At 37.9% G+C, this 16,889-nt stretch overlaps 1 protein-coding gene across 3 annotated transcripts in view; it reads right to left on the reverse strand.

Annotated features, from left to right (window-relative positions):
- Window positions 1-16,889, reverse strand: part of LOC134213697 (excitatory amino acid transporter 3) — a 58,591-nt gene that overhangs the window by 10,975 nt on the left and 30,727 nt on the right. The window contains exon 1 of one of the 3 annotated variants that reach the window (XM_062692980.1): window positions 3,220-3,367. The exons of the other annotated variants lie outside the window; for them this stretch is intronic. The gene's annotated coding sequence lies outside the window, so the exon portion shown is untranslated. Of the gene's footprint in view, window positions 1-3,219; window positions 3,368-16,889 lie in introns of those variants that run through there. 3 annotated transcript variants of the gene reach the window in all.

Raw genomic sequence — 16,889 nt, forward strand, 5'->3', positions numbered from 1 at the left:
GTACCAAACTGACTATCTACAAAACGCTTATTAGACCGGTAGTTCTCTACGGACACGAGACCTGGACGATGCTCGTGGAGGATCAACGCGCACTGGGAGTTTTCAAAAGGAAAGTACTGTGTACCATCTATGGTCGGGTGCAAATTGCGGACATTACGTGGAGGACCCGAATGAACCACGAGTTGCATCAGCTGTTGGGAGAACCATCCATCGTTCACATCGTGCGGTGGCCCGGGCACGTAGCCAGAATATCGGACAGCAATCCGGTGAAAATGGTTCTCGACATCGATCCGACGGGAACAACCGATCAGGTGGAGGACGATTTGCGGACCCTCAGCAGACTGCGTGGTTGGCGACGTGCAGCCATGGACCGAGCTGAATGGGAAAAAAAAACTTCTATGCACTGCACAGGCCACTCTGGATTTAGTCTGGTAAAAAATAAATAAATAAGTCGTAAACTAGCATAAGGATCAAGTAAAGACTGGCAAAAACAATAAAGTAAGAAGACATAAATAGATCAGGATGTGACAAAAATGGAAATAAGCTAATCAATAATGATTCATCATAGCAGATGTTTGAAAGACTAAAATTCCTCTGGTTGGAGGCTGAACTGTATTCAGTGAAAACATCATTTCTAGCAATTTAAAAAAAACCTCGGTGCCATTGCCCTAGGCTAAACTGACTGCTTGAAAAAGATCGAATTAGGGGTTTAAATACGTACACCCAACCGGCGATTGTTAGATTTTCTAATAATTCTCTATATGAACGTTCCAAAACCTGTATAAGAACCGGGCATATGCGAAAATGCTAGATTCTTATACAAATACTGTATGAGACCATACAATTCTGTAAGCTTCTCTTACAATGTTTGTTTCTGGGCTTACATTTTTTGTATAAGAATCTAACAATTTCACATAAGCCCAGTTCTAATACAGGTTTTGGTAAGTTCTTATACAGAATTGTTAGAAAATTTTACAGGCACTGGTTGGTTGTACTAATTTTTCATGAACTGGTAAGCAATGGTTAGTTCGAGGAACACACGACAATTCAAGACAAAATTTTCAAAACGACTTATCTGCTTTTGTAAACAAAGATTCAAACGACGATTTGACGAATCTGATAGCTCTCCCACGCAAACCAACACCATCAACAGGTAGCGGAAACCTTCACCTACCTATTGGTGTTGTTGGTTTGTGTGGGAGAGCTATCAGATTCGTCAAATCGTCGTTTGAATCTTTGTTTCCAAAAGCAGATAAGTCGTTTTGAAAATTTTGTCTTGAATTCTTGTTACTCAAGAAATTCTCTAGATTGAAATGGTTTTGTAGATAAAAATAAATCCCGGGTTTGGTGCTTTACTGGTTATATTCTAGCAGGAAGACATGGATGTGACTAGGGCTCGGATGCATGACCAAATAACAGTATTACTGTTTGTTAAAAAGGAGTTAGTTATGATTGATAAGGAGCGTGCCTTTGCGAAGGGTTTAAATAGCGGGACTTTGTCACAATACTTTATTCCTTTTAAAGCTTATGAGAAAAACGAAACCAAAATCTGTATCGGAACCGATACTGCATTGCTTCTCAATAACACTAGAGACATTCACGTATTCACTAATGATACCGGTAATGTAACAATAGATCTAACAACTACTCGCAGTGGCACACCCAAACAGGAAAAAACGTGAAGATCAGCGGCATTGAAGAAATATTCTCAAAACCAAAAACTACAAAACTGTTTTCACAGACCAGCGATGATTATCGTTTATACAATCGCCTACAACTTTATCGCCGCAATGTAGGTAGGTATGTCGTATACGATGCCTATAGGCACCTACTCAGCAAAACCTACACCCAAAAACAAATCTGAAAATTATTGTATCAAATCTTGGCATATACAAATCTGTAAGCTTTTTATACAGATATTGTTTTAAAATAATACAAATCTGTAAGATTTCAATACAACAATTGTATTAAAACTATATAAGCCCATTTTTTATACAGTTTCTGTAAGGTTCTTATGCCAAACTGTATTCAAATCTGCCATCCGCTGTTGGGTGTACGCTCAATTCCAAAGCAATAATTATTATTATTATTATTATTTATTATTATTATTATTTTAGTCGTTTGTGAACATCAAAAGAAACGAGAACTCTCGGGTACTTAATATTCAAAAGGACGTATGTGATTTTGTAAACAAAGATTGAAACATTGATTTGTCCAATCTAATAGCACTCCTACGCAAACCATCGCCACAGAACAGGTTTGGATAAATGTAACCTCTTAAGTCTTAGCTGACAGATTCAAAAGTGTTTTCTCGGACACATTTGCCTCTGACAATCAGGTCAAAACAACCTTGCAGAATGTCCCCAATGATGTATGCAACACAATAACTCTGGAACAAGGTAGGCTTGCCATCGAGAAGTTTAAATTTTCCTACGCTTCAAGACCAGATGCCACCTCTCCAAGTGTGCTCTCAAGTGCACCCATTAACAAACATTTTCAACCTACCCCTGAAGCAAAGCATTTCCCAGAAGAATGAAAATGTTCATACATGTATACCTGATTCATAAAAAAGACGACAAACAAAATGCAGAAAACTAACGTGGAATCACTTCTTTTTGCTCATGTTCAAAAGTATTTGAGGTACCTGTCAACAATGCACAATTTACAGCAAGTAAAAATAACATATCGCTAGACCAACATGGCTGTCAACCGAACCTTGTACATTTCGTCATGTTTACGGAGTATAGAACATGGAACTCAAGTCGACGTCGTATATACCGATTCGAAAGACGCTTTTGATAGAGTGGACCACCAAATCCTAATTGCGAAACTCAACAAACTGGGCGTCTCGGATGTGTTAACCAGAAGGTTCAAATCTTATTTTGTGAACCGAGAGTTTTTCGTGCGAATTAGTTCAGCTCAGCTGACTCATATCACTTTACTAACACTTCCGGTGTCCCACTAGGCAGCAATTTGGGACCTGTGGAGTTTACTTTGTTTCTGAACGACGTTGCGACACTGATTCGTCACAATTCCGTACGTTCTACGCTGATGATGTAAAAATGCACGCAGTAGTACGCTTCGTTACTGACTGTATGCATCTCAAGTACCTTGGAAATCTAAAATCTAAAAAAGTCTCGGGTTATTTTCAATATCTTAGACTCTTGACGACCAACTGATTCTAATCGGTGTTTCGTTTAGAAAATTATTAGGCTTTACCTGGGTACAGTATTTCTTAGTTCACTTTGTATCACGGCGCAACACACAAGTCGGTTTACCAAATTCACAGCTTCTCTGAAACTACTAGGAATCAAATGCACTAAACGTTCCTTGTAATTCTCAATAAATGTTCAGATCACGAAACACATCTATTCCTGCGGATGGTCTGTGCCCAACTGTTCGTTCCTATTGCTTCCCTCATGTTCTACAGTGGAACAACTTCTCACGAGAAGAGATTAATTAAAAAACCGATGTCGAAAGTGACGTCACGGTGATTAACTTGATATGAAATTGAACACTAACTAACTGCCATTGTCCACTGAGCTCGACTCGGTAGATCTGCTTTCAGCCGCACCGAATATTTTCCAATATTTTACGCTCTCCCCTGCTACGAACATAAATATTTGTGTGCAACCTACACACTCCTCACTAGTATTCTTTACTCAATGGGCAGGATCTATTTCAGCGGTCAAAAAACGTCAAACGGAACAGTTTCAATTAAATCAGGAATTTCGAATGCCACTTGAGCATTTGATTTAGTTCTAAGCATTCTAAGACTAATGAACAATATATGTTTTTTGCCTAGCTACACTTCTGTTGTTACCAGTCAAAGCAAAGTTCATGCAAAACACGTTATTTATATAAACAAAATACGTTTTATGTTAAGGTTGGGAGTCTTTCCAGCAAAAACACCGATAAGTCATAGATGAATCTATCTCAACGAATAATACGTCAAATGTTTATTATTTTACCAATGAGTCAATGTGTAGTCGGTGTTGCATGATGATTCGGTATTTAAATTTTCATTCTTATCAAGTTATGAAATGATGTAGAGATGTTCTATTCACATGGTGGTAAATTTCTAGGTCAGGGCAAGGAAGGAACGACTATACTCAGAACATAACCCTGAATTCAGACAACGTTCAATAACTCGGACACCTTCAATTTATAACTGTTGATCCCGTATTAGTTTCCTAAAATGTTTCCTAAAATTGATATCACATTACAATAATCAGCGTCAACAACCTCTAGAAAGCCTGGACAGCACCAGTTCGTACTAGTCTTACCCGCCCAGGTAGTCATAACTAAATTATATCACGATTAGATCAATACGTGTTAGTGTTACAAATAATAATATCTGCGATATTTTTGTTATACATTTTCTGTCCCGGATGAAGAAAAGAATATTCCATGATCGCCATAACATGATTATAACGCAATATGGTATAATAATGCTATTAATCAAACCAAACAGTGATAACTGTGTCCTTTTCAATAACACTATTTGAAATAATTTTATTTATTTTCATCACTTTTCATGTAAGACATCTAATTCTATTTTTGTTAAATCTTGAAGAAATTTTGTTACATTTTTTGTTAGTTTAACCACTACTGGTACATGTTTTATAACAATCTTTGTTATAAAAAAAACTATAACAGAATATCAAGTTTTGCTATAAATCTGGTACCATGTACTGATCGGGTGCGTACTAAGTAGGTATTATTGAGTGAATTTTGCCGATTGACATCTACGAACGGGGTCGGGCGATAGGAAATGAAGTATCAAGTTCAACTTTGTTGTTGAACCGCTTCAACATGATCTCATAATGTTTTTAATGCAGATAACGTGCAACTGGTGTGATCTGGAGTCACCAAATTAAAACCATAATAATCCAGCTATGCAAAGTTCAAGCGCAATCCAGTCTGATCTGGATTGTTCAAAGGGACATATCACCAAACAACTGAAACTGCAATGCATTAATTATGCCAATTTGAAGCCTACTCCGTTTGTTGCGAAAGCACTCCTTATGGGAATTCGTGAGAACGATCCAGTCAGGTCTGCTTCTGATTAATCATAGAACAATAACGAAATAGTTACAAGAGTTGGCAAGAACATTCCAGCCTGTTCTAGATTGTGGCAATGACAAAGCGTCCATTAGAAAAACATACTTAATTTTGTACTTAATTGATAACATCTGGCGTTGTGACTTAATGGGCATTGTGTGAGAAATTGTTTGGTGCCGGAAGCTGAACGAAATGAATGTTCTAATTGGCAGATATATCCCATATAAATCATGATTAATCAATTGAATGCCCAAAAGAAAACAAGTTTAAAGTAGTATAAAACATAATATAGTCTGACTGGTCATAAAATGAATTGGTACTATTTACATTCGGCATCGTCATCTCGGTATCTTCAATCCATATACAATGTTGCTTGGGCCCTCCTTAGCCGTGCGGTATGACGCGCGGCTACAAAGCAAGACCATGCTGAGGGTGGCTGGGTTCGATTCCCGGTGCCGGTCTAGGTAATTTTCGGATTGGAAATTGTCTCGACTTCCCTGGGCATAAAAGTATCATCGTGTTAGCCTCATGATATACGAATGCAAAAATGGTAACTTGGCTTAGAAACCTCGCAGTTAATAACTGTGGAAGTGCTTAAGTGAACACTAAGCAGCGAGGCGGCTCTGTCCCAGTGTGGGGATGTAAAGCCAATAAGAAGAAGAAGAAGAAGAAGACAATGTTGCTTGTTGTTATTTAGTTGATTACTTTTTTAGGAACCTCCAATATTATATTTATATGGCACACTGCTCATGAGTGCATATTTTTCATATATTATTTATTTTGATTTCAGTCTGTAAATCAATTCTTTTGTAGTGAAAGTTTTAAAAATGTTCCGCCAGTTAAATTTAGATTCTTCTCGAGTGCCCCAAATTATACACATCATAATATTACCACCTGAAGATCTATGGGGCCGTACACAACACACATACATATTACGTGAACACTTATGAAGGGAGGGGGGAGAAGTGTTTTCTTAGCATGTAAATAAAAAATCATTTGTATGGAAGAAATCTTACATGGTGGGAAAAACCCAAAAAATGCTTAGTGTACGATCTCTATATCCATTCAAAATTTACAAAAAAACCAAAACTCTAAATTTTTCTGAGTGATCCTCAAAACAATCTTAATCCATCACAGTTGCAAAGTTGTCAAAACAAAATTGTAAATCTTTATAGGAGTTATAAATTTGCGGGCTCAAACCAGTTTGATGTGGATTATCCAAAAGCTACCAAAGTAAAACGAAAAAGCTCTAGCAACGCGAATTGCCGAACATAATCCAGTCTGATCTGGATTGTGCACAGTTATGACTTAGCCAGTATGAAATAAAACGCGTACGTACATAAAGCTAATCCGTTTCTCTCAAACTATGCAAGTTGGCCAAATAGACCCATTATCCTTTTTTTTTCATTTTGCATTGTGTGTGCATTAACCAGTCTGGTCTGGATAGTTCCGAACCATGGAATAAAACCAAAACGCTTTCGGTATGGGAATTAACGAACAATATCTAGTTTAATCTGGCTTTTAAACATTGAAATTTAGACAGAGCAAAGCTAAGGCTAAATCACCTAAACTGCCGCAGATGGGAGTATAAAACCTCGTCACTGTAGTTACGCAAGTCTGTTCTAAATCATCAACAAATAGCAAAGTCGCAGAATAAAACTAAAACGCTTTTTATTGCGAGCATGTGAGCTAAATCCAGTTTGTTTTCGATAGTCGTACGATGTCGAGAATAAAACCAAATGGCTTGCGAAGGCAATACGAATTGATCAGATTAAATTCAGTATCACGAGGAGAATTGCGAGCATTGGATTGTTCTAATATGCTGACACAAACAATTCAAACCGCATATAGATTAGAAATAGAATATCACAAAAAAGCAAGATTTTTCATAATGTTATATTTGGTTGCTATAAATCTTGTTGTGGAGATCAATGCGCATCTCTCAGGTTGAACGAATATACAATAATTAATCGTGATTAATCATTTTCTTCTTCTTATTGGAATTACATCCGCCACTGGGACATTGCCGCCTCGCAGCTTTGTGTTCATTTAGCACTTCCACAATTGTAAACTGCGAGGTTTCTAAGCCAGGTTATCATTTTTGCATTCGTATATAATGAGGCTAACATGATGCCCAGGAAATCGAGAAAATTTCCACCCGAAAATTTTCTAGACCGGACCGGTATGCGGTAATCCAACCCAGCTACCTTCAGCATGGTCATACTTTGTAGCCGCCCATCTTACCACACGGCTAAGGAAGGCCGGATTAATCATTTTAAATCGCGTAAAAACCGCATAATCATAGCTAGGAACTCACTTCTATAAAGTATATAACTAGAAGAATTCAGTCCGAACTGGATAGACGCACATTTATCACATAGCAGCAGCAACACTTATCTAAATTAACTAGTACAAACCAATCTAATCTGAATTGATTAGAATAATCGAACAATGAAGCTACATATTTGCATTCAATGCAACCTGGCCTAAATTGGTGAAATTTGGAACACTGCAAAAATGAAACCAAAAAGGTCTGGCCAACACTTTATGAAACTGTTTTGCATTATTTCAGTATGGTTTAATGCGATTAGAATACATAGTTTACATAAAATACATGTGTTGTAAAAAAATGTTGCTTTCAGCGACTTTTGAACTTCTTTTTTTTCTACTTCTTCTTCAATGGCTCTACATTCCAGCTGGAACTTGGCCTGCTATTGAACTTAGTATTCTATTAGCATTTCCTCAGTTATTAATTGGAAGCTTTTCTATACTCGCCATTGCATGAATATGTATCTTGTGTGGCAAGTACAATGGATACACTATGCCCAGGGAGTCGAGAATGTTTCCCACCCGAAAACATCCTAGACCAGACCGAGAATCGAACTCGCCATCTCTGCCTGGCATTTTCTTACGCTCCATATAAACAAAAAATAATTTATATGGGAAAAATTTTACATGGAGGGGAGGGAGGTTCGAAAAACCCGGAAAATATGCTTACGTAATTAAAGCAACAAAATTAAAATCGAGTAGTTTTGATAAATAAATAATAGTCATCTTATTATTTACTATTGAAATTTTACACGGCATGCTTTCAAATTAGCTTGCTAAAATATCTACTCCAACCCTAAGCTAATAGACGATAACGTTCTAGTTTATTATAGACCTGTCGTCTATAGTAAGAAGGTGTTCAGTGTTCAAAATAGGCTAAATGGGCATAAACGTTATAGACGTTTTTCGAAACAATTTCTTCATTGTTTCCAATGTGAGAAAAATCGGTATAACTCTCAAAGCCGCAGATTAGTAATCAAAAATACCATAAATTATTATCTGTATCCAACAGCACGCACCAATCTAATCTAGGTCAATCCAAGTCGAGAAGTCACCAGAAAGAAGCAACATTTTAATAATGCGAGTAATTGTAAGAACACACCAGTGCAATCTGGTACATTCAAAATCGCCGAGTTGCCGAAATAAAACCGTAACGTTCTGGTAATGACAACAAATGGTACGAGTACGCACAAGTATGATCTGGTTTATTCTGTGCAATTTTCATTATCATTAAGCTGCATAAGAGGGATTATTTTACTGTTGTTCTCACATTTGTGAAATACAATGGAAATGACAAACAAATTGAGAGTTGGGAATAAAAGATGTAAAAGGAGCTTTCTTAAGCTTCAACCTATGAGATATGTAAATCTAAATAAATGTATGATGCATACTACGCCGCTTTCACAAATATAATTCCGGTTTGGAGTGTATAAAAAACAGACAAATCTTTTTTCTCACTGATCTTTAGCAATTATGGCATGAATCATCAGATACAGGCACTTCAGTATACACTCTAGATGCTTGACATGACGTACCATTATTTGTACTTCGTATACCTGTAGGAATGAAATACACCCAATTTTTTTACACGGTTGATATTCATTAATTTCTCGGTGAACCTGAACTTTCACAGCTTTTTAAAAACCACATGAATTTTCTTTGATTTTTTTGTGATTTTTTTCGTGGTGTTCATTGCCGCTGATGGTCATAATCGACTAAAACTCAACCGTGCACGGCCGTGTAAAAAAAGAACTTGACTCCATTCCTGCAGAATGGACCGGGGCTCACGCAACATCAGGGGTGTCTTCCCTAATAATTAATCCCCAAATTGCTTTTCACACAATAAAAATAAGATATAATTTTACATGGTGTGAAACTTCATATTCCGCTGAATCTAACGACTGAGAGACGGTTTTCTAATCAGGAGTTTTTCAACCCCTCTCCTCTTCCCATGTTTTTTTGTTTATATGGGGTGTAAGAAAATGACAGTCACCCTCTCCCCCAAAAGTGCTTAACAAATGTTTAGGGGAGAACAGTCCAAAATGCACCCGTTAAGGTCACTCCTTACGGAATCCAAGTTTCAAAGTGCTCGCGTTTTCGGGGGCACACCACTCGATACGGAAGCAACGCATAATTGTCATTTTTATTATTTCACGCATGCTGCAACGCAGCAAAGCTAAATCAACAAAAATTACAGTTGTGCGCCGCCTCCGTATCGAGTGGTGTCCTTAAGCTTTTTCGATGTTCTCACCAATATTAACAAGAATATCGAACCATTTCAACGTGCAAATGAGAAATTTACAAAACTAGCTCAATTTCAAAATTAGGTGGTGTAAAATGACTGGCTGATTTTCTACTCGCCGCTGCCACATCCAGGTTAACCGCCAGAAATTTGTATGGTGAAAGAGATCTAACGCGGGTTTTCTCGAAAATAGAAACTTTTCATGAAAAACTATTTGGTACCGGTTATGTAGGAAGGTGTCTGCTACTACGCCTACCAAATATTTTTTCGATGAAGGTGCCTAATTTTGAGAAATCGAACCTTAGATGCCTTTTGCCATACTGATTTCAGAAAGTTAACTCCTAGTGTGCTGCTGTAAGCACGCTCAAAGTAGGCGATTCATTGCATGTAAAATAATGGTGAACGCATGGTTGTTTGTTTTGTCTTAATGGTTTGAGCGACAACCGTACGGATAAGGAATTATCAAAGAAATCTTACGATCTCAGGAGACATTGCTGAAGCAACTTCAGAAGGGATTCCAAAAGAATTTGATTGAAGAACTTCAGGAAGGATACCTAGAAGAACTTTAAGAGACTTTCCTAAAGAGACTCCAGGAAGATTTTCTGGAGGAACTCTCAAAAACCTCTAGGTGGAGTTCTTGTAGCAACACCAGGAGGAATTCCTGTTGGTATTCGGGATGGAATTCTTGGAGCAAGTTCATGAGAAATTCCTGGAAGAACTTCCGGAAAGAGTTAGGTAGGAATTTCTGGAGGAATTGTGGTGGGCTCCTCAGGGGGAATTCTTGGAGGAATTGCTGAAGGAACTCTATGGAACATTACCGGAGCAAGCTGGCACAAAAGTTTCAACCGTCCGAGAATCGACGAAGAGAAATCGATCAATGTATTTACACCGTTATTTCTGTCTCTTACCGTCCTTCGAAAAATTGTGATTGGGGTAGTGCAACACCAAGAAATACTGTTTGAGGTATTCATTCAAGAAATACGGATTTATGTAGTAGTTTATTGCTAATCTTTGTTCCTCCTTAATCTCAAAACCACTTTGCGCCTTATATTTTTAATGTACGGACATCCAAGTACGCTGAAGTCGATTTTTACACGCTGAAATGTGCCGCGTAAATAAAAATAGCTTCAAAATCGGAGCAAATTCCAAAATTCGCGTAAAACTTTTAATCTGCGTAGAAAACATAAAAAAGCTTGTCATAAGACGAGTTTGTACCATCCCATTTGATTCCACAACTTGATTGTACCTTGACAGATAAGTATTTCGACCTCAAGTCAAGTCGAGTCAAGTACGAGACACTGAAGACGACCTTACTGTTGAGGTCGAAATACGTGTCTGTCAAGGTACAATCAAGTGGTGGAATTAAATGGGATGGTCAAACTCGTCTTATATTTCAAGTGAAGACATTCCACTAAAAAGCTCAAAATAATTTTCTTATCATAAAAACGCGGTTTCATCGGGTTTCACGTATTTAATCACCGCGTAAAACATTGCTCGGGGGAGAGTTCGCGTAAAAACGGGTGATCTCTAATTTCAGCATAGAAAAACGCGTTCATCCCCAAATTTACGAAAAAAAAACGTCGCATAAAAAGTGACTCCAGTGTACCAATATAGCCAAAAGTTTTTTTTGCCTTTCTCATATTTATTTTTTGAAAAGCAATTGAGGAGCAAAACCCAAAATGCTGGGGGCTGAGTTTGAAACCGTCGACGAATACCAGGCAAGCGCCGTTCAATGACGGATCAAATGATATGAAAACTATGTTGAGCCTTTAGTGGAATTTATGTACCTTTGACAGATACGTATTTCGACCTAAACAGTAAGGCCGTCTTCAGTTTCTCGTACTTGACTCGACTAGAAAAGAATTGAAGTCAGGAGCTACCATTTCAATATCCAACAGAGAACCAGATAGAATTCAGTAACTTCTTCGAAGACTTTGTTAAAACGTAATAAAAAATTCGCATCATCATCTTCTTGAATTCGAAGCATGACAGATCAGACAAGGTTCAAACAACTGTTGGAAGAAAAAATACGGAGATTAAAAAGGCGAATAGGTACTTGACTACCGACACATACTGCATTTGTCTGCTATGAACAGGTTTCAATTATTTGATCTCCTGAAGATTGCAATAAGAAGGTGCGAATTTATGTTTGGATTGTCAACGATAATATTCCATAATGGTTTTAACACCGAGGATGGGAATTATAGTGTAAATATGTACTATTCAACAAAGTATGGATGAATATATTTGCATGTTACTCAGAAAAAAATAATCATATTACCTATACCATCTTTATTAAACTTTTTGGGGCAAATATGTAATTATAAGCAGTATAGATTGAGAAGGTTACTGTTTTCACCTTACTATTGTGAGCAGTTATCGCAATATTTCCAACGACGGAGAAATAAAAAATAAACGACTCGTTTTCCCAGCTTGATGGTGCTCTTCAACACATTTTTCTTTAATCTTTATTTATGTGTTTTTTTTAATTCACAGATTAAGTTCAACACAGAATACACTTCTCTGAAACGACGTGAAGAAATGATTGAACCATTATTAGTAATGTTTGTGTGGTGCTTTTGCACTACAATATTTACAAAGTGCGCAAACAACAGGTGCCTCTTCTTTTCCGATCATTTTCTCACTGGCACTAGCAAATATCACTAGAGTACCGCACCAAACAAAGTCATGCGATAACTTAGTTATAATTCATTCTACAGTTGCACATACTGGAGAAATCTCTTTCTGTTTCATCTGTTGATCTTTTAATAAACTATTCACTATTGAAGACAATATCAATTTTAGCCATTGTATATGACGATTTGGTTTTGTACTCTACGAGTAACGTTTTCGGAAAAATAGGTCACTATTCGTATACTGAAATAGCACCGAGAGGGGAAAATCCACGCTGGTGATAATAGTCGCCACAGTAATAAACCCGAAATTCATCGTGGGCCTGATGCTGATGTAGTGACATCTTTGGTCATCAGAGCTAGATGAATGATTCTCAGCCGTCCGCAACTGCAGAGAATGAGGACCGTCAACGCCAACGCAAAGCTACCGATTACAGGCATCTTAGTAAAAAAATATAAAATTTGTTCAGATGACACATAGCAAAATATTTCCCTCTAGGTGGTGCACAATAAATGAAACATAATGAACGGTCTTATTTTATGAGTCTATTCTGTTTGACCACTTGCCTTGCAGTGTTAAGGGTGACTTTACTTTGAGACACACCGACGGCTGTTTTCTCAAGTCCAGTTTCCTCGAGACGTGGTGAAACCATATTATTCGAAGTGATTTCAGATATAAATAGCGGAAAATTTCAAACTTGAGCACAGTGGTCTGAATCATGGAGAACGATTTGAAAACGAGTTTTCAATGCAATATCTTCAGCAAAGTTGTTGCTAGTTTATTTTTACGAATAAAGAACTGATGAACGATTATCAAAATTCACGTGAGAGGTAGCCTCAAAGCATTTTTTTCCGGGTTTTGGTACTCATGCGTTTTAAATGGTGACAGATTTTAACTGAATGGGCCAATCTCGTTGAATGTAACTTGTTGCGAAAGAATCGATCAATGCTAATTGTCCATTACACTTGTTATTGTACAAACATTTTTATTTATCATCAGACTAAGGCCAGAGTGGCCTGTGCTGCACATAAAAGACTTCTCCGTTCAGCTCGGTTCATGGCTGCACTTCGCCAACCACGCAGTCTGCGGAGGGTCCGCAAGTCGTCCTCCACCTGATCGATCCACCTTGCCCGCTGTGCACCTCGCCTTCTTGTTCCCGTCGGATCGTTGTCGAGAACCATTTTCACCGGATTACTGTCCGACATTCTGGCTACGTGCCCGGCCCACCGCAGTCTTCCGATTTTCGCGGTGTGAACGATGGATGGTTCTCCCAACAGCTGATGCAACTCGTGGTTCATTCGCCTCCTCCACGTACCGTCCGCCATCTGCAACCCACCATAGATGGTACGCAACACTTTCCTTTCGAAAACTCCCAGTGCGCATTGGTCCTCCACGAGCATCGTCCAGGTCTCGTGTCCGTAGAGAACTACCGGTCTTATAAGCGTTTTGTAGATAGTCAGTTTGGTACGGCGGCGAACTCTATTCGATCGAAGCGTCTTGCGGAGTCAAAGTACGTACGATTTCCAGCCACTATGCGTCTCCGAATTTCTCTGCTGGTATCGTTATCGGCGGTCACCAGTGAGCCCAAGTACACGAATTCTTCAACCACCTCGATTTCGTCACCACCGATAGAAACTCGTGGTGGGTGGCTCACATTGACCTCTCTTGAGCCTCTTCCTATCATGTACTTCGTCTTCTACGTGTTGATGACTAGTCCAATCCGTTTAGCTTCGCTTTTCAGTCTGATGTAGGCTTCCTCCATCCTCTCAAAGTTACGTGCCATGATATCAATGTCGTCGGCGAAACCAAATAACTGGACGGACTTCGTGAAAATCGTACCACTCGTGTCAATCCCTGCCCTTCGTATCACTCCCTCCAAAGCGATGTTGAATAGCAGACACGAAAGACCATCACCTTGCCGTAACCCTTGTACAAACATACGCTGTGTATATGAACTTTTGAAGAAAAAAAATGGATTTTTTTGACAAAACTTGTATCTTTAGAAGATTTTTTGGCCAAAAAACATACCTTTCTTATTTGCTCTTGCAAGCATCAGTGTACCATATTTGCTTGATTCCATATATTATGGAGTAGTTACATTTTTATGTGTAGTAAAGGATTTATAGGAATCCAAATTTATAGGATTCCAAAACTTAACAGACCTCGAAGACCCCAATTTTGATAAATAAAATCGATTTTGATTTTTTTTTTAAAATCTAGTTGTATGTCAGTTGTCTCACTGCTTTGCAGCTTGTCCCATTGTAAAATGCAGACTAGACTTCGGTTTTTGGAAGTGGGAGTAGCAAGAGTGAGTTAAGAGTGTTCAATAAGCGTTGTTATAAGGTTTTCCCTTCCAAATGTAAAAAAGTCCCCCAGCACTGAAAGTAATGAAATTTAGAATTTAGCCTCAGTTTTATAATAGATTCAACGTTAGCGATAAAAAACCACTAAATAACCCAAATCAAACCACTGCGACGAGGTGCATAGACAACAGTTGTCGAGATATGGTAACGACAGAATTAAACCTATGATCGACAATTTCTCCCTGTCAACCATTCCCGTGGTTTTGGTGGATGTCCGATAACCATGTGAACCATAACGAAAATGAAATTTGCAAAAAGGAATCCACGTGTCTTGGAGGGACTCGAACCCTCCTAATCTCTAGATAGGCGTGATAACCCCTGAGACCAGTTAAAGGCCACTTTTGCGGAAAAGCCATTAGGTTAGCTAAGGTTCGCTTTTATTTGCGCTTTAAGTGGTCATGTTGCGCAGCCGAGACATCTGACAAAAAAAATGTACGGCCGTACCTATCGCCGAATTGCAATTAATCTTTTTGTTGTTGACAATTTATTCTAAACATAATGATCTTTTCTCGATTTTCGGAGAATTCAGTTTTATAATAGATTCAACGTTAGCGATAAAAAACCACTAAATAACCCAAATCAAACCACTGCGACGAGGTGCATAGACAACAGTTGTCGAGATATGGTAACGACAGAATTAAATCTATGATCGACAATTTCTCCCTGTCAACCATTCCCGTGGTTTTGGTGGATGTCCGATAACCATGTGAACCATAACGAAAATGAAATTTGCAAAAAGGAATCCACGTGTCTTGGAAGGACTCGAACCCTCCTAATCTCTAGATAGGCGTGATAACCCCTGAGACCAGTTAAAGGCCACTTTTGCGGAAAAGCCATTAGGTTAGCTAAGATTCGCTTTTATTTGCGCTTAAAGTGGTCATGTTGCGCAGCCGAGACATCTGACAAAAAAAATGTACGGCCGTACCTATCGCCGAATTGCAATTAATCTTTTTGTTGTTGACAATTTATTCTAAACATAATGATCTTTTCTCGATTTTCGGAGAATTCAACAAGATATATTCTCATTATGATAGTGCCGTGTAAATGTTTCTTTTTCAGCATCTGGCTCAAGGGTTTCAATTTCAGCAGTCGATACCAGTTTTATTGGTACCATTACTCATCCGTTGTTTGTTTTTTTTTTTTATAAACTAAATTCACACCACACTCCACACTACTCTTCAACCCTACACATCATCATCAGTGAACTAATATTTTAGCATGCGATGTTTTGAAATTATTCGCAAAGTTGCAGCACCGCCCACCACGAAATGCTTATACATTTGAATAATGTGCAACAGATTGCAAGATTGGATGCATTTGATGTCTCGAACATTTTTGGCAATTCTACAGCAAAATCGGACGACACTCCATCCATGGAGCAACATGGTGATCTACCGTGCTATACTCAGCGCACTTGTTCGAACGGATGAGCATTCCGAACGTCGTTACAGGAAGCGGTGCTTGTAGTCATGCAAATCAAATCAATCACGCTACACTACTGTGAGTGAGGATCGGATCCGTAGACGGCCAATTAGTGTCCATTAAAGATGTGTCCATTCCCTCGAGGTCTTCTATAGCTCATCCTGTAAGGATGTAGTTAAAGATCAGGAGGTGTAATATATTTGAAATTTATATTCCTTTATTTGCACAGTCAAATTTGTATTTTTTGTATTTTTTTATTATTATTATGTACGATTATGTACCATTATGTAATCCAATAGTAAGTGGTAACAGATCATATCATGTGGATTGGTCATTGAGTGTTGGTTAAAACTGTCTCCTACAGTATAGTGCCTATAAAGGCATATCAGTCCTATATTTGTTGGTTTTTCTATTCATATTGTATATGTATTACTTTATTTGAAAAAATCATTTATCTATTTTTTTTAATCTTTAGTTTATTTGTATTCATTTAATTTCTAGAAAGTTTTTTTTTCTTTCTGGAGTAATTTTCATTCTACTTATTCTATTATCAGGAAAATCTCCTTTTATTTATTTTTAATTCCAAGCCGGAAAGATCTAATTCTAGTTGGAACGTAAATAAAATAGAAATTTAGTTCAAAACCGCTTTTAGTTTAATACTACAACCTAGAAAGGTACTGTTAATAGTTGGTTTCGTGAGGAAATATTATTTACCATACTTAAGCAAGGTTTTTTTCCATAAGAAATTAAATTACTATACAACAACAGTGCAGATTGGAATGGGCAACATTTCTCTAATGATATCGTAATTGACTTCATCTTCTCAGTTCGCATCC

This window comes from Armigeres subalbatus, chromosome 2 (genome assembly GCF_024139115.2).
Source record: "Armigeres subalbatus isolate Guangzhou_Male chromosome 2, GZ_Asu_2, whole genome shotgun sequence".
NCBI lineage: Eukaryota > Metazoa > Arthropoda > Insecta > Diptera > Culicidae > Armigeres > Armigeres subalbatus.